The sequence below is a fragment of the Amblyomma americanum genome, chromosome 2 (genome assembly GCF_052857255.1).
Source record: "Amblyomma americanum isolate KBUSLIRL-KWMA chromosome 2, ASM5285725v1, whole genome shotgun sequence".
Taxonomy (NCBI): Eukaryota; Metazoa; Arthropoda; class Arachnida; order Ixodida; family Ixodidae; genus Amblyomma; species Amblyomma americanum.
Window position 1 is genome coordinate 33,730,790 of NC_135498.1, and position 18,643 is coordinate 33,749,432.

The window sequence follows — 18,643 nt, forward strand, 5'->3', positions numbered from 1 at the left end:
CGGAGCCAAGGTTGCTGGCCTCCGCAGTTCCGCTGAAACAATTTCCTCGATGGGCGATGCCTTTCCCGTCACGTCGCCGCCATAGCCGTGCATGCGAGGCGGTCAACTGCAGCGACTCCAGCAGCGCCTCCTGGTGCGCGTCCGAAAAAGAATGTGAATGCACTTCGCTCGCGTGTGATTTGTGGGCTGGCTGTGTCTTCGAAGTATACACAGCCCAACGCGAAGTGCATCTGGGAGGAAACGGCTAATTGCGGGCTGTCGGAATCCGTGTTGCTCTAACGCCGGCCAACGACTTCTTTCCCAACATTGAGGCCTCGAAGAGGCAGCCGTATTGAAGTGCGCATCCAGTTCGGTGTAGGCGAGTCATCGATACCAAGGTCACCTGTCAGCGTGTTCTTTGACGAGACAAAGACGGGTATCCGCGCCGGAAACCTCTAAGACATGCACATTATTAACACCGTCTCGTAATAGGAATAAGAAGGCGGCTCGCATCGCTGCCTGGAGTTTCACGCTCGACTTCACTTTGACGAGTTTGACGAATGAGAACCGAGTGCGCCGCGAAGATATTAATTTGCAATGCAGTGTGCAAGCATTCAAATGCCCACTCTCCAGTTTAGATATTTCGTTAGCCTGTTTTGTCAGCCTGTTTGTTCGGTGCTAATATGGGACGCGGTAGCACGAGTGTTGCTGGTCTGCGATGATGTAGTTTTCCCTAAATAGGGTCAGGAAAGCTCCCGATCGTCAAGAAACTTTCCGGCTTTTCTCGGCAGGGATCATATAGAAAGGTTACTCAATAGTCGTGCAGGCACTGAAGCGAACTATGGAGTTATATTAGGATACAAGTAAAAAAAAGAAAAACAGCAGCTGGTAACAATGGGCAATGACCCACCGCGTCCTGTATTACTCAGCTGACCAACCACACAGCAAACATGTAAGCAGAACATGAAACATGAACATCAAACATTAAACACTGAAGCATGAAAGTTCTTGAGCTTATAATTTCGTCTTATGATTTGAGTCTTGCTAGGTAACGAGAAAGACATAACCAGCGGACTGCTTCTTTTGTCCCAGAGGAATTCTCTGTGGCGGTCATGAATGAGGGCGGAGCTTCTATGCAGACTTATGTTGTGTCCGACCATAGAAAAAAGGCCTCCCAGATAGCCAAAGCTGGTAAGCGGATTAAGTACGAGAAATTCCGAAAAATGTGCCCAGCACGTAGACGAGGTGCATATTGTCAGCTCAAGCAGATATCCATCAGTTCATTTTTTCTTTCTTCAGTTTTCTACGCTGATAGGTATGTAGAAAACTATCACCTGCACATATTTTCATATAAACATAATCAATCAGGTTGTACAGAAACATGCGGAATACATACAGCGCCAACTTATATTCTTCATAGATTATGAAAAATAATTTGATTCAGTCGGAACATCACCAAGTGTGCGGGCACCGCGTAACAAGGACTTAGAAGAGGAATAAGTAAATGTGTCAGAAAGTGCACCCAAGGACTGCACAGTGGCCACAGTCTTTCAATGGGAAAGTGATAACATCCCAATCAGGACATGTTCCAGGCCAGATGACACAATATATCCGCTGCTGTTCACTGCATTTTCACAAGATGTGGACGGAGAGATAGATTGGGAAGTGCCGGGGGCCAGAGTTATTAGAAAACAGCTCAGTGTCAAGCTGCTTGATGACACTGTCCCACTAAGTAGCCTATACGAGAAGAAATGCAGCGCATGATTAAGGGCCTAGACAGGCAATGAGCTAAAAGTAATTGTGAAGAAAATTAAGCAATGTTCAACAGCCTAGGTAGGAAACAACGGTTTAATTAGGCAGACAGATACTTTTAAGGATAAGCGCATACATATATCTATAGGGCATGTAATGACCACAGATCAGGACCACGAGAAAGAAATCATTATGAGAATTAGAATGTGTTCACCAGGAAGGTGCACTGTCAGGTTATGAACAATAGCTTACCGATACCTCCCAAGAGAAACGTATGCAATCTTTATGTCCTGCCGTTACTCACCTGTGGGGCTGAAACTTTGAAGTTATCGAAAAGGCTCGAAATAAATTGAGAACAGCGCAGCCAGCTGTGTGAAGGAATATACCCTTGAAAGTCAGAAAGAGACAAGCGCGGATTAGAGAATAAATTTTAGTTAATAATGTCTTTGCGGAAATCAAGAACGCTAAATAGTCTATTAGGTCACTTAGAGCGGTATTCAAATAAAAAAAATAAAAATAAAACGAAGCCGGAGCCGGCTTGCAGTGAGTCCGGTGAGCAGATAACGTTAAGAGATTTGCTGGGTAGAAGCAAGAAAGGTCTTACTGGCGAACAATGGTAGGTACCTTTGCCTTACGGTGAGCGTAAATGGGCCGGTGACGCTAATGACGGCGGCATACCGTCTGGTTAGAACAAAAGTAGCGAGCACCTAGTGCGGGGAGAAAACGTTAGGGGGACGAAGGGTGGAGATAATCTCGATGTAACACTGACCGCAAACGAAATCTGCCGCGGTAGCTCAGTGGCTGCTCCAGTTCGGCTGCTGAGTGCAGATCAGCGGGTTTGGTCGTTGCAACGGAGGCCGCGTTTACATAGGGGAGAAACGAAAAAAAGAAGATTGTTGTCGGTTTAGCATTGCTAACCACGAAATATTGTGCGCAAGCAGGTTTTTCCAGGTGCAAAAACTGACGCACAGTGACTGACGCATAGTTGTACGGTGATGAAGACATCCTGCAATGCACAGCGCGAGTGTGTGTTGCAGTTTAACACGAGGCCTGATAGGCTTCGGCGATAGCATAGTGCTATCGTGCAGTGGCCAGCGAAGCTCATCTGTTCACGCCGCTACGGGCTAGAAACCTAATCGCGGCAATATTTGTTTTTATTTCTCCAGGCTGGACAAGCTCACCCTCATTCAAAGTCTCGTTTATTTCTCACTGTTTCCCGCATCTCGTGACTAACCTCAGAGGCTTCACCACACACAGGTATTTTCCACGTTATGAGGTCAATAGTGCTATCGGACTAAAAAGACTTCCGTTCTCTACGATAACGATGCACACTAAAGAGGCGAAAGGTATAAATTCCGAGCCCTATGTTGCGGTGCGTTTCGGAGCCGACAGTGCTATTTCGGTGCACAGAATGCACTGTACATTTTTTAGCTACCAGACAAATGGTCTTAACAATTTCAACAAACAGTTCACGAGAATTTCGGAATATTCAACGCAGATTCACGCGAACACTAACTGTGTAAGGGGCACAGTAGGAAAACATCTAGTTCATACACGTGCCATACTGTTCGGGCTGTTTTTATCGACCACCCGAAAGAGAAATCCCTGCCCATCGGGCACGTTTATGCATACTTATCTATAAATAGTTGAAACATTAACACAACGCAAGGCGCCCCAAAAATGCAGCCTCTCCCATTCACTCTCTCCCCGGCTTTTCTTTTCTTCTTTTTTTCCCCTTGTTTTTCCAGGCGAGGCCGATCGGCATGACGCGGTCTCCGAGGAATTCCTACAAGCCAATAGGCTCCCACTTCCCAGAGGTCCCGCTCTCGTATATCGCAATCGACTGCGGCACAACCACCGTCGTCGGGGGTATATCGACCTTGAGTCGAGCGGGGAGCGACCGACGACCCTCTCTAGGTGTTTATAGTTTGTCCTCCCCTCAGAGTTCGCCAAGTTCGCCTGGCGCGCAGTGCCCCGCCACCGTCAGTGGCCGCGCGCGGATTCAATATCTCGGCGGCACGGACAAGGACGCTATTTTAAGCCAGCGCCGTAAACCACAGCAGAAGAGAAAACTGGCGTGCCGCGTTAAAAGGGGGCGTCATCGTCGCCACCGCGCCGCGGCCGCGGAGGCTGAGGCGCATGCACAAGCGGGCACATCTTCAAAACAAACGTTCCCCCCGCATTCCGTCCCGCGCGCAACGAACGCTCTTGCTTTCGTGCAGTCTCAAGTACGCATACACGCACGCACCCTGGCGTCGGGCGAGGAGCAGGCAGGCAGGCCCGGTCTCTAACGGGGACATCGCGTCTAGACCAGATCGACCGGTGCGGGTGTGTGTGAAAGTGTACCGTGGGCCATGGCGTCGCTATCAGATTAGCGTCGCGTCGCACCGAAAGGGAGAGCCGGTCGGTCCGGTGTGGACCACCGACCAAGGGGCCGGGGGTGCGCGAATGCGGGACGCACCGTCTTATCTCGTATGCAGCGGGCACTCGGTAGCGATGTGGACACGCCTTGTCTTTCGCTTTCCAAGCTTTATTTGCTGCTTCGTGGGCGAAACTCTGGGGAGCTATGCGCGCAGTGGCGGCTAAACGCTGTTATCGCGCTTTGTTTTGTACATTAGCGCCAGTACATAAGAGTCTATTCGTGTAGGGTGCACGGGGTTCGTCTGGGGCGATTGGAGGCCTCCGAAGCTCATGTGGCGGTTGCCTGCGTGCTCTTCTAGCAAGCAAGGAAACAGTCCCAAATCCGTTATACGACACATGTATGTTCTCGTCGATTAAACTATGACTAGGCAGTCGGCTAGAATTAGTCCATCCGTTCCGTATGCCCGTAATGCCCTCAGATATATTCGACCACGACCTGATCGCTGGTCTTATACATCATATTTCACGAGTTTCACGCGACATTACACATTTCAACCACTCTTCTCGAGTCTTTTAGAAAGTTTCGTAATAGACAATAGTGTTACCATTGCGAAGAAACCACTGCGTTGAGGTAGAAATTAGGAAAACTTGCGGCACTGGCAATAAAGTGTCCATTTATAGGCCACGGCTTTAGTTAAAGGGACAACTGCCGGCACTTCCCGAACGTATTGTTAATTTTGCTCTAAGAAATGGTCGTGATGCAAAATACGGCTTGAGGAAAGCGCTAGCGAAGGGCGCCGATGGTAAATAAGAACAAATGCATCGGCGTTTCAGATCCGTTAGTGTGCCTCGTTCCCAAAGGGATGAAAAATTTCCCTAGATATCCATGCGGTCCGTATGCCATCTTTTTCCTTCGTAAGCAGTGGCCATTCAGTTTCTTCCTCATTTTGAACAAGACAACTGTAGCGACACTGCGAATTCAATGTATTTATCACTAGTTATCTTCGATGTTCTTGGCAAACACTTGTTTTTCGACATGAAGTATGAACTTTTCTCGCCAAATGGGTTTCCGTGGAACTCTGACTTACACTAGAGAAATATCGAGAGAAGAAAAGCCACATATTGCCCTAAACTCTTAGTCGGAAATATTGTAGCAGAAAGACGATGCTGGTTTTGTTTGATAATTTTTTCGTCATTGAGAGGTTTATCGGATATAAGAGCTTGTAATCCACAAGTAGACCAAGTAATCATCTCTCCCAGCGTTATCCTACTGCCGCAAATAAAATGCACTCTTAGTTGAAAAAATATTGCTAAAATTTAAGAACTCAAAGAAATGGTAAGAATTTCAGCACACTGTTTGATCCCTCAGAGCTAACATATCTTCCATTCTTCTCATCAGGACACTTATGAACTGAATTTTAACTCGCAGCTTAATTTGATTTTGACACTCGTATTGCTTATGTAGCGTGGTAGAGATTCCAAGGCGTCTCCGCACCTATGGTACACTATAAACAGAAAAGAGTAAAAAAAGGAGCACGCTGTTCTCTAGCGCACCCACTAGAGGGCGCCTTACTCTCTGTATACTGCCATATAGGCGTATTCGTGTTCAGAGGCTACGTAGAATTCAGTACTAAATGACGCAGGCTCGATGTGATTAAAACCATATGTAGAAGCTTGGGCGAGTTGGAGGCGTCATTCTTAAACAAGGCAAGGACGCAGAGAAGAGCCCGTATGTAGTACGTCTCTTCTCTGTATCCTTGTCTAGCTCGCGCTGTTTTAATAAAGAGTGACTACAACCGCGCTTTAGTGCAAGCTTTAATCGCATTCTGAAAATGCTGTTCTAACGAACAGAACTCATTTCCACGTGGGCTGGTATGCTCACACTCGCCCGAGCAGAAGAATGATCACACACAGATTATCATGAAAGACACTGGAATTAAATCATCTAGAGCGTGAGTAAGAAGAGTCTACGCGTGGATTATTCGGGCGCCGTGTTGATTAAGCCCTCGACGAATGCATTAAATCTTCCCGTGTTCGGCTTTGAGCATAGCAGCTTGAGGATTACTTCCGCTGGCACTGGCCGTAGGAGCCAGGAGGCACAGCGCTCAGAGCGTTCAAAGCGCATTAAATTCATCTCAGGTCTGATTACGTGCGTCAGGCATACGTTGATTTTTGGCGAAAACTTCGGTCATGCAGAAAAGTACAATCTGTACTGTCACTGCCTATGCAAATCCTATGGACCTCGAGCCACATGCTACAGAAAGACGGAGCAGACGTGGGCCTTCCTGAACTGTGTTGTGCACTGTTCGTACAGTGAATATAAATAAAACGTCGTTTCCTGACAGTCAGAAAATAAATAAATAAATAAAATAGCGCTCCACGCAAAATCGTTGCACTGCCGTAACTGAATCAGGAAGTAGCAAAGTTTCTACCGCAATACTTCGAGTCAGCTGTGCGTCAGAAATGTACTTACATACAGGGAGAGCCCCATGAAAGCTTGGCGGCTGTATAGCACGAGTTACTGTGGTGTCGCCAGATCTCCAAATCTTTTGAGGGCGAACAGAACTCGCCCTTACCTACCCAGAGGTGGCAGCACCATTCGCCTGGGACAGCAACCGATCCCGTGGCCCGTGTATTTCTGACAAAGGCTGTACACGCAGACCTTCGGCGCTTCCTACTCTAATGCCCAGAAAGTAAAGCAAATAATGGAAGCGGGGTATCGTTGTATGACACTTTTCTTTTACCAGTGGAATCTCAGCGAGTTTTTCAGCCATAATCAATGAAGTGTCTTAGCTTTTTAATTCCTTCCGCGTTATACACCAACGGGGCGAAACGCGCATGCGCTGATAGCGATTCGCGGAGGCCGAGTGCAGAACGCGGCAAGGTGAGGCATTCCGACGACACCGACTAGCACAGGTTAGTATGCTTTTGCCCAGGAACACTTCTCCACACACCCAGATGATTGTGCATGTTGTTAGTTAAATCGAATATAGTGGGTACAACTCTACAGTCGTACGCGCACGTCCTTGTAAACGCGAGCCAACCGTGTATATGTTAGACGCTTGCTGCGGTGTATGGATGGCGAGGAGGTAACGAAAGCTAGGGAGTACCTTGCACAACGCTCACGTAGGAATAGTGAGTTTTCTCTAAAATGTCAAGGCGTGACTCGCTACCCCCTCATGAAGTTTTTCTTTACTTCATTCACTTTTCTTTCCTTATTTCCTCTACTTCTATTTCTCGATGTAGATTTTTTTCCTCTCCGTTCGCTTTGTTTTCTCTCGAACAACAAACAAACAAAACCAGACGCCCCATAATCATGGAAACGACCGAAGTGATTCGGCACGCTTCCATCCTGGAGTTGGCAGCCGACGTCCTGTCTGCAGGAGGAAGAACGCAGCGCTGTTTCCGCACCGCATACTTCTGCTGTTTCATCCGCTGGCAACTGCCATATGCGATTACAGAAAACGTCATAAAACTAAAGCAGGTGCGTTGTCACAGAACCAATGTAACTCGGTATACTGAAGCCAGTTATGCAGTGTTTTTATTCTGTAGCCAATGCTGACCGGAGTAGAAGGATGCAGCCCAACGCAGTTTCCTTTCCCGGCATGAAGAATGCCGTCGTTCGCAGTCCGAAGGCAGTGCAATCCCTGCTATGCATTTCTTTTGGTGAATGACCTCACGGAAAGTGTGCTCGAGTGCATATTTTCCTCCAATTAGAATGTGGAAAACCCTCGGTCAGCTTCATTCTTTCCTCAAACGTATGAATGAGTACACGGCTGCAAAGACTGCAAATGTGGGCACGGCGTCCTTTGCATTCTAATTAATTCTGAGGTTCAGAAGCTCGTCGAAAATAGAAAGAACTGTGAAGGAAGGTATTGTTCTTTTTATTTCAAAAGATAACTGCTACTTTGTGTCGCTGATTTTATACAGTGCTACGTTTCATTACGGCCCTAACCAAACCAAAACTGCTTTTAATAAACAAAAATTTAACAGTGTCAGTCAGTCAGTCAGTCAGTTCGTCAGTCAGTCAGTCAGTGAATCAGTCAGTCAGTCAGTCAGTCAGTCAGTCAGTCAGTCGGTCGGTCGGTCGGTCGGTCGGTCGGTCGGTCGGTCGGTCGGTCGGTCGGTCAGTCAGTCAGTCAGTCAGTCAGTCAGTCAGTCAGTCAGTCAGTCAGTCAGTCGGTCAGTCTCACTTGTACAGATGAGATGGATGTGCGGGCTTGTTACTTCTTTCGTCGACCATTGTACAGCACATGTAGACCGGTTCATAAAAATCACTAGACAGTCTCTTGGAACGACAAAAAGCGAAAAGTGGTATTAAAATACAACTAATCAATAAGCCAGATGCATCAATATAATTTAACAACGTCTGCATTGTAATTCAAACAAATGTTTCGGGAATGCTTTGTGTGGCATTGTCAGAATACATATTTTTTTTTTTTACGTAAAGGTAATTGAGGGCCTTTAGTAGCGTACGTTTTATAATTTGTTTTTCGCATACTGTACCGGCAAAATGAAGTAATTAAGCCACGGTGATTGATGTCAAAACAGATATGAATGCGTTGTTTATTTACGATTTTTCAAAATCAGAAACGAGTCTGGTTTTTCCTGCACTGCATTTTGCAAGTTGGTAATAGGTTATAAGCGTACACGTCTGCCACTTTGCGAAGCATGTGTTCGAGACGAAGTGTCCCTATACGCTTCAAGATGTGCTATCGAAAACAGCTGGTTATTTTTAAACCGGTTGTTCAGAAGCAACGTCCATCAATATATGCGTGCTGTGAAGAAGTGTTTAGGCTCGAGGCACGCACTGTCGACATTAATCGAAGAGCGAAATAATAGAACAGAGCCATTTATGCACTTTGTGTGTTATATACCAAGCTTGCGACGTGGCTTGGATGGGTTGTCAGTACGTAATCCGGCAAGAAGTTCGAGACATACTGATTTAAGTAAAAAAAAGAAAGAAAAACTGAATCACATTAGGTTTCCTCCTATGGTGTTCGTGTGTGACAGTGTGTTCGATTTCATAAATATCTCAGGTGCAGATATTCACTTTATGCCGACAATATACTCACAAAAGTTATTCGCTCAAGGTGAAAAAAAAATACTTGCGCGGTTTTCAACGATGTCAGATTAGTTTTTGTGACCCGACATTCTTAAGATGTCCGTCCCAATTCGCGGGAAGCGTTACATTACTTATAGATAGTCACTTTACTTAGCTTTTTTCTGTATATTACTTGGGGAACAACCATTCGCGGTCCCTTTCGCTCCTGTTAAGTACACGTGGCCATCAGGAAACCGCCATCTGTGCCCTCACACGCTCCGCGCGCTGACGAGCTCATTATACGGAGCGAGACCCGGTACATCTGGACCTCGCGAATTGCGGCATTTCACGACCCCACCGCCCCCCTCCTGCGGTGGTATAAAGCGACATAGAGATGAAACGAAGGGGGAGGACGAGGAGGATGGGTGTCTTGGTGTGGGGGGGGGGGGGGGGATAGCTGTAGCCTACTCATACACACGCTCACACGTCGCACACACGCGCACGCATCAAGAAGATAAATGTGGAAGGGGACGAGGTATGGCTGGAGCGCACTCATATCCCTCAGACGTGGACACACACAGACACACACTCTCGCCTGGACATTTCTTTTCCATCCACGCCTTTCCTGGCCGTTGGGGGCTCAGCAGACGAAGGTGCTGCAGCAGCAGCAGCAGCGGGACGGGCACTCAGGGCGAGCGCGCCCTTGAGACAACGACGTCGCCGACGGCTGTGGCGATGGCTATCGGGGCGTTGGATCTCTCCCGTCCTGGCTTTTCCTGGTTCTTTCGATCGAACCACGCTGGCCTAACCCCTCCTGCCGCCGCCGTTAGCGAAGAAGCCGCTATGGCGTGGAGCGGCGCCAATTTGGAGCAGAGCTCCGGAGAGACAGTTCTTCGCTTCTATTTCCCCTGTCACTTCTCGTATACTCTGCGCGCGTGTGTGTCTAACGGTGGTTTCAGACTGACTTCCGTCTGTGAGTGCGTCTGTGCGTGCTGGAAAGAGAGTGTGTTTGTGTGTATCCAACGGCCGCTGGCAGCTCACTTGGCGGTGGACAGTTAGAAGCGAGCGACTTCTGTCTTGGACGTCATCGTAGGAACGGAGAGAAAGTGAAAAATAGCCCGGACAACAATAAAAAATACGCACGTATTGAACTCACTCTGTAAGGTTGTTTCGAAAACGCATGCATTACGAGCGTGTTTCGACACGAACTGAGCTCCCTGCCGACCGGGCGAGGCACGCGCAATATTTTTACGCCGATAAATGGCTTCTGTGTGGGGCAGGGACAGAGAAAGCAGCGATAGATGTTGGAGGATGACAAAATGTCCCTGGTGGTAACAGTGGCTGAGTTGGTCCGGAAAGCACGGCAGGAACACTTGTCTTGTCACGTTCTCACAAATAACATACCACAGCGACGCTCGACATCTCAGCAATCTTATGGAGTCAAAACTGGCGACCCGCTGTTGAATCGTTGAGTCAGCAAAGGGGCGGACTGCAGAGAGAGAGAAAATGAGATTGCGTGAAAGGGAAACTTATCATGCTGCAGGAGGCGTTGCACTGAGGGAAAGGAGGAGCGGCTGGTGAGGGAAGGTGACTCATGGGTGGCGCGTATACACGTCCGCATGAGCTTGGCTTGACTCGATGGCGCCGCAACTCTTGCTACACCTTGCGTAAAGCGTGAGGAAGCCAAGAAAGTGAACACCGCGAAGGCTGCGCGAGCCATATCTCTCTAAAATAAAGAAAGGAAAAAAAGAAAAGAACTACAGGAATACCCCGCCGTAACTTTGTTCGTTGGCATCGACTTTCTTCAAGGCTCAAGTAGTTTGTGGGCGACCTCGCGATTTCCCATTTCTCCATAATACGTGGCGATGCATGCATATGTTAAGGAAACTGGTCGTGCTCAGCGTCGCGCAAAAGAACGCTGCCGTGAGTGAAGCTGGACTAACGAAGGCTCGCCTCAGCTCCGAGGAGCTTAGTTATATGGAAGTGACCGGAAGTGGGGGGGGGGGGGGGGACGCGTCGTCGTCGTCTATGGTTAATAAGAGATGGACTGGTGGCGCACACTCCCAGGTGCGGACCACGCCGTCCGCATAATTTATTCAGATTCCACGTGCCGCGCGCCGGCGGCAATGACTCAATGTAAGAATGCCGACGAATGCGGAGTAATGACCAGAGGGAAATTGTCGATGCAGAGAAAATGGGAGGCCGGTATCGACCGAAACGATTCCAGTAGCTATACATGCGTTATAGTGCGGTGAAGTGCACCGGCCTTCCTGTTCGTTCTTAATGCATCTCAGATCGAAAGTATAAAAACATGCATTCTGCCATGTTTTTTTTTTTTTGCGCTTTAGGCTTAGATGGCCGCAGGAAATTGCATGCCACCTTTCTTTCTTGTCTTACTAATTGTTATCAATGCGCTCAAAGAAAACGATGTTCAGAAAGGTCGAAATTTCAATGAACGGTACTACTGCACTGCAGCTTACAAATGGGCCCGTAAGGGAGGACGGGGTCGGACGGAAGACGTCGACGAAAGCTAAGTAAATGGTGCCTGATTGATCGATACCTCGCTTGCATTCGTAAGGCAGAAAAAATTGATTGATCGAAATGCATTCTTTATTGAACACCCATAATGTGCGCTTTGCTCGAGGCAGGCGGGTGCTCTCTCGCCCCTGTCACGTGGGTCGAGGCGGATGCTGGTTTGGACGCTGCCGACCGCCATAAAGCGCGTTTCTCGGGCATTGCACAACAAATTCCGCGAGCTTTGCTCGCGAGAAGAGAGCGCCGGCCGCGCTGTCTTGTGTGGTCGGAAGATCCCAGTCGCTGTACGTGGCCGGTCTGATCGCAATAGGAAGTTCTGAGAGCTCCCTTGTGCGCATGCACCGTGCAGTCCTGGCACTCTCTGACGATGTGGACAACGGTCGCCGGGCTTCGGCGGCGACCGCACATTCCTTCGTCGGGGTCGCTGTGGAAAAAATTGTGTCCTAAGGCCAGTGTAGTGAGGTATTTATAGCTAGGCGGCGGACCCATGTCCAGGCATTCTGGGACAGCAATATTGAATATTGAAATATTGTAAGGCACTGCTAACAAAATATTGAAGGTAATGGTCGATTATTCCGATGCGTAGCAAAATCATGCTTTTAAAGGTCTTTAAGACTGCCATTGAAAACCAGTGGGGAGCGTTTTGACGGTAGAAAAAACGTTAATAGCAAAAAAAAAAATGCAAGCCCGCCGACGGGAGATATGCGGATATATTGACTGCGATAGTGGCGTACGTAATACAATGTATGGAAAAAAAACGCGTTCATAAATTCTTTCCCGTTGAAAAATGCTTTCGTCCACAATTGCTGAGTATGAGAGTCTGCGTGCCCCTGGGTAGCTCCTGTGGAACAGGTGGAAAGGGCGCGACTGCTCCCCGGGGCGTTCCTCCCTTGCCTCGCGTAGGTGCTGCAGGTGCTGCACGTGCTGAAAGGTCTTGCGGTGTCGCTTATTTACTATTCCCTTTAAGGCTGAGGGATCTAGCGGTTGAGTGTGTGTAGCCGCTGAAGGTAGTATGTGCGTTCAGCGCGGTCTCGTGTATGCTGCTGCTCCCGACCAGCTGTGGGCCCACTCACTGCCTTCACTCATTGTCAGAATTAGGAGAAAGAATGAGAAAAGTGTATAAGACTCTCTTTTGGACAAGTGCGTGAAATACCGTGCCAGTTCTGAACGTTTGGTCATTCTGAAATAAAAAAAAATTCAGCACAGGCTACACGCCGTGCGTAATAACAAATTTTCAATTCATTAGCATTTTTTTTGTTGCTTAGAGCCATTCATACGTTGGGAGTATACGGCGGGATATTTATATTGTATTTTAAAAATTTTGTTATCACGAATGGGCTTAAAATACCTAGGAAATAGGTTCGTCGAATTCCTTGCTTGATATTCGAAATATATTTTTAAATGTTGTCGAAAATACCTCAGCTGAAAGATGCTTCGAGCCCGTTTCAAATATGTTTTAGCATATTGCCAATAATTTTTAAAAAATATATGAGCGTAGCTTGGTCGGTCAGTTGGTGCCACACACGGAAAACGTTCCAGTGTTGTCCGTGTGAAGTCTTTCTCTTGTGTACGCGCACTGTTCTGCTGGTTTCTCTACATGGCAATTGAAAATTACTTTCGTGAATATGAAATTAATTAGTCAAAAGTATACATTAATTCCAACAAATGGGCAGTTCTCGAAAGCGAATTTCCAGCACACTTCAAGCTGCTGTAGCACAATCTAGTGTTCAATATCGTGCTTCGCGGAACAGTCAAAGCACTTTCTTTTCTGTTGTCCTTTCGTTTATCATAACTTCTAGCAGGCAAACAACCATCTCCCTATGACCAGGCTTCACTCAGTCTGCTAAACTCATAATAGTAATTCTGGATACTTCTAAACACCCAGAAGCCTCCTCAAGCGATGGCCTTGGGGTAGTGCATCCGCTTCGCATTCGGGACGTGCTGGGTTCGATCACCAGATTTGCCGGGTACCAGCGACTTTCTAATGCGTGCAAGGTTTCCCTCGGCTGGGTGCTTATCTCTTCTGGGGCGAAATGCTTGGAAAAAGACTCTTGCACCAAACCGTTGTGTCGGCAGGTCAGTGATTCGTCCCACCGTCGTACTTAAGGCGGTCCCCGGCCGAAACATCAAGAAAAGTACAAAATGCGCCCCGTGTGGTAGAGCCTATTTGTTATCCTTTTGTTATGTCGAATAAACACAGCTGAATTTAATATTTTAGAGTGTTAGCTGTACTGGTCACGTTTCGAGCCTCCGATTTATGCTGATTCCATGGATTCCACGGAGTTATGCTGATTCCTAATAAAAGCAAAATAACTTCCTATCGCAGTTGGCTAACATAAGCAAAAACTTTTAATCATATCATACACGGCACACGAAACACTGGGAGGTTTCTCATCAAGACCTCATTATAGAATGCAAATGCTGTGTAACATAAATTCTATGGCTGTTAAATAACTTTCATAACGATACGATGGCTCAATATGTTATAAACTGTAACGTATTGTACTATCAGCAGGAAATGAAACGTTAACAAGACAATTCAGCCACGAACAACAAAATAATAAGCTCGTAGCTAGGGGAATCTCAACACCAGCTCAGGTTATTTTAACTTCGAAGCCGCAAACACTTTTCTTCAGAAGTGTTAATCAGCCTCGGTTGTATTTCCTTCGCAGGAGCTAATATGTTGGTGTTTTTGTGTCGCCACCTCCGTTTTCTTGTTCGCGTTTCATTTGTTGCTGATAGTACACATTTCATTTCTATTATTTCACACATGTATTCTTAATCATGTAGATTTGGTTGTGGATATATGCATATGGGAGTGCTTTGTACTATGCCGGAATTTTTTGTAACACTTTAGTGAAAGACGTTGCTGCTAATTTGGTTTCTAAGATTTGTACACTATTGCTCTATTTATAGAATAGTGTCATGTCTTTCGGCATCAAATTATTTTTATTTACTGGCAGTTATGTTCACAAATTGTGTTATTCTTGATGTTTCATGTATGTACCACTTCTACAGAGTGTCCCCTTTATGTATTAGGGGGTGCGAGCTTCTCAAGCTGCCCATAAGGCAGCTTTTTTTCTTTCGTCCCCTCACGTACTTCAGGGCATGAAAATAAAAGCAATGATATAAGTTGTCTTTGTGTTTATCTGAGACAACAACAATGCCTGCGTGCGTGTGATGATCCCTTACAAAAAATTTCTTTGCACAGTCTATGGACTGTCCACAGACTTCTGCCTATAAAGTCTGTAGACTCTTTATAAAAAACCCTTGAGAAAACTCTATAGGCAATACAAATCCTATAGACAGTGTATAGACAATCTATAGATTTAGGGCCATACATATTTAGTATACTTTTTACTATAGACAGGCTATAGACTATGAACAGACAAAAATAAATATCTATAAAAATAGAGTCTCTAAGTAGTCTATAGACTGTCTAGAGACCATTTTTGTAAGAGATACGCCCCGTTTTAGGAACAGCCACTGAGTGTTGCCAAGAAAGTACCGGCACGGAGTGCAGGACATCCAGGCACACTGCGTGGATAGCCGCACCAAGCGCAAACTTCCGTCTTTTGAGAAGAATGAAGAGGAGCGCACCTCACCATGTGGACGGACGCAGATCACGCGAGCGTGCGGAATCCCTCGCGTGTACCACGCGCGCGCCTCAACCGGAAAGAGCAGCGCCACACCTGCTTCGCTTTCAAAGCTCAAAGACTCCGCCGCCCAAAAGAGAATAAGAATCATGTATACGCGTGGGAAAGAAAAAGAAGCGTTGATTTTTTCAGGTGGCCGGAGAGAAAAGTAGAGGAAGATCTTTTGTGTTCTCACTGCTCTCACGAATTTTAGAGTGAAAATAAACGCAAAAATAAAACGAAGCGTACAAGGCAGCGAACAGCAAGAAAGCGACTGGCCGCTGAATGCTCGGGTTAACTGCCGGGTGCTGACGAATAATTTCTCCCGCATAGCACGGATGAGAGCACCTCTGAGCGAAACGACGGCAGCACTTCAAAGGCGCCGGATAGCCACGCCCACTTCTCTCTACGCCTCTGTGTTCTTCACCCTTCTTCGCCTCTACAGAGACTGCGTCTCGAGAATTACCCGCGGCACGCCACGAAGTGGGAGAAGCTACTCGTCCATACGCTCTGGTTGCCTCAACCGGTATGCTTTGGGATAGGAACTTCAGGGAACTTTCATCGCTAGACGCCTCTTCTTTGTGCCAACAGCACTCGTCTATGTTTTCCTTGGCTCAAAGTGCCGCAGAGTGAAACTACTGGTCCCTCGGTGCCTCTCGAAATAATGGGTTGTCAAAATAGTTCCTCTTCTTACCATCTCGTTGCGTACTACAGGGTGAAGTAGCGAGTTACGCGAAATTCCTGAACCGAGCGCAAAACTCTATAGTGATCTGTTATAACGTTGCCGACGTGTATTGCTCCTTTATTGTTGCTATATACCTCACCTGACCTTTGCTCGTCGCACACCACCGGAAAATTTCATCACTCTGTTACTTAGTGAGAAAAAAAAAAACTTTCGCCGAACTGCAGTCTTGTTCCTGACAAAAGTAGTTTTAACATCCTTTCTGAACTCAACGCATTTGACAGTTAAGTTTCGTTTCACGAAATAATCGTTTGCCTTTTCTTGTTTCGACGATTCGTAACAAAAAGCGGTCTAGTTACCAATCGAGATATTAATGCAGAAATGACAAACTACAGCATAACAAGACCGTAGCGAAGTAATAAAAGTGTCGGAATTAGGGAAAGGTTTGGTTCTTTTAGTGCGTAAAAAAGTACAGCCTGCTAATGCGGTTTGTTTGCGTTGCATAAATGTAGTGCGTTTCCGGGAAATAATGAAAAAAAAAAAAAACTCTCTTTGTAAGGATTACCAGAAAGAGCGGCGAACATATACGGGTCGCGTCAAAGGTAAATGGAACTCGCGTCCGAGATAAAATTGCGCTGTCGACCAGACTATTAGAAATGGAGGGAACGGAGAGAGAGATAGGCCTGGTATTTATTGGCGCATGTACGAATCACCGGAACGCTCACACGTAGACGGCGTGGCGCTTAAATTAAAAAACGCTCATACATTGCCGCATTTTATTGTACTACTGTTCCAGTTATCTCTTATAAAATGCTCTTTTGCAGTTCATTCACAATTTATATGTAGTCTAAAGGGTAGCGTGACTTGTGCAAGGAGGCGTATCTGACTTAGGCAAGCTCACCTGTGTTGATTTCCCTCATAAGCATGCAAAGGCTTTAGCATTAAGTATCCACTTCACCACACTTTTCAGAGAAACGGTGAATGGCCTGTGTAACTTAGTCATTGAAATGTACACTTTGCTCAGTTGCTTCTCGCGACCAATGTGACGTGTACGCCATGAAATTCTGATCTTATTTTCTAATCTGCGGCACGTCGCAAGCCAACGCCCATTCGAGCTTACATACTAGCTCAACATCTGTGCTCGGAGGATATGAATGAGCTTGCCCCTGATTGCGCAAGAGAGCTGCGTTCCAGTATCCGTGCTCGCTTCAGCTTTACCTCACTGCATACAAGAATGCAGGCTGATCACATCTTTGCATTAGTAGATTTGAGAATGACTTAGAAGGCTTTGTGTAACCTGCATTAAATTCATGTTATCGCACTGCTGGAAACGAAAATAAACTACTATTGTGCGCTGAACGAGTTTTAAAAAGAGTTGTAGTATTCGTAGGAAGAGCTTCGTCGCGGAAGAGTGTGTCTTAAGGGCTCTGCAGCAGTTGTGTTCGTTGAGTCGATAGAAGGACTACCACCATGGATACAGCCACGCAAGTCAATGCGGACTTCCCATGCGAGCGCATTTCAGAAGGAAACAAAACAAGTGTACCATCGCGCGAGGATTATTTTGTATCTGATGATATGTAGGAGTTCTGAACAAACCTCGAGTGTTTGGTTATGCATTCGATTCTCTGAATCGACTCCTTTGAAGACGGAGAAAAAAATAGTGCTATTGCTATGAGCGCATGAAAGAGTTTCCATGACAAGTACTAACAGCGGAAGCTTGTTGATCCCTCTGCAGCAAATAAGCTCGAGTAAATCTTAAAAGTAAACAAAGCAGCTTAGCGGTTATCCGGGTCGCTAAACAACTACCTAACTGGCTTTGGTCAGAAGTATATCGGGACATCTTTGTAGTAACGTCGAAACACGGCGTTTTCTTGCAGCTTTGAGTATCATCGATGTAATGTGCATGAAAATGTAGGTTGTCCAATGCTTCGTTCGGGAACGTTTCTCTTCGTACCTGCACTGGGGGCATAAAACAGGACTACGCGACCCCATCAACTGTTTTTTTTTTTTAATGCGACGGCGTTAGAGTTCTCGTCAGCAGCAAAATCCTCCTTCCGATTTCATGAAATTCACTTATTTGTCAAGAGGTCACTTGACCTCGTTGCGTCATAACAACCTTCCCTGATGACCTCCATGATTAGTCGAGAGAGGTCATATGACCTTTTGACGTCGTCACAACATGCTCACCGAGATGTCATCACCTTAGTTTCTAGATAGCAGCCTAGATAGCATTAGAGCTCACGACAGGAGCAAGCCGGGGCTGTCCGGTGTTACGAAATTAGCTGTTTCGTCGAAACACATGACGTCACATGGCAGTGTGATATACGCAAATGTCGGAATCATGACAGCATAGCGGATACCTGCTGCTGCAGCTAGAAGTCCGAATGTGCGGTTGATGGACCGACACTTTGAAGGAAGCTGACGCGAATGCACAACTTGCGGCAGGAGCTGTGACAAATGTGGAGTCTAATGCTATCCCCAATCCACTTTTGTTTTGTGCAGTGAGACCCTCAGTCTGAATTTACCGAATTTAGATCACACCTGCGGAGATGGTGTCTCCAAATCTTTCCTGTCGCAGCAAAAATTTGGGGTATACTTAAAAGAGTAAAAGAGAGTACAGCTTTGCGCCGATTATTACAAGTTTGGACTCCGCTA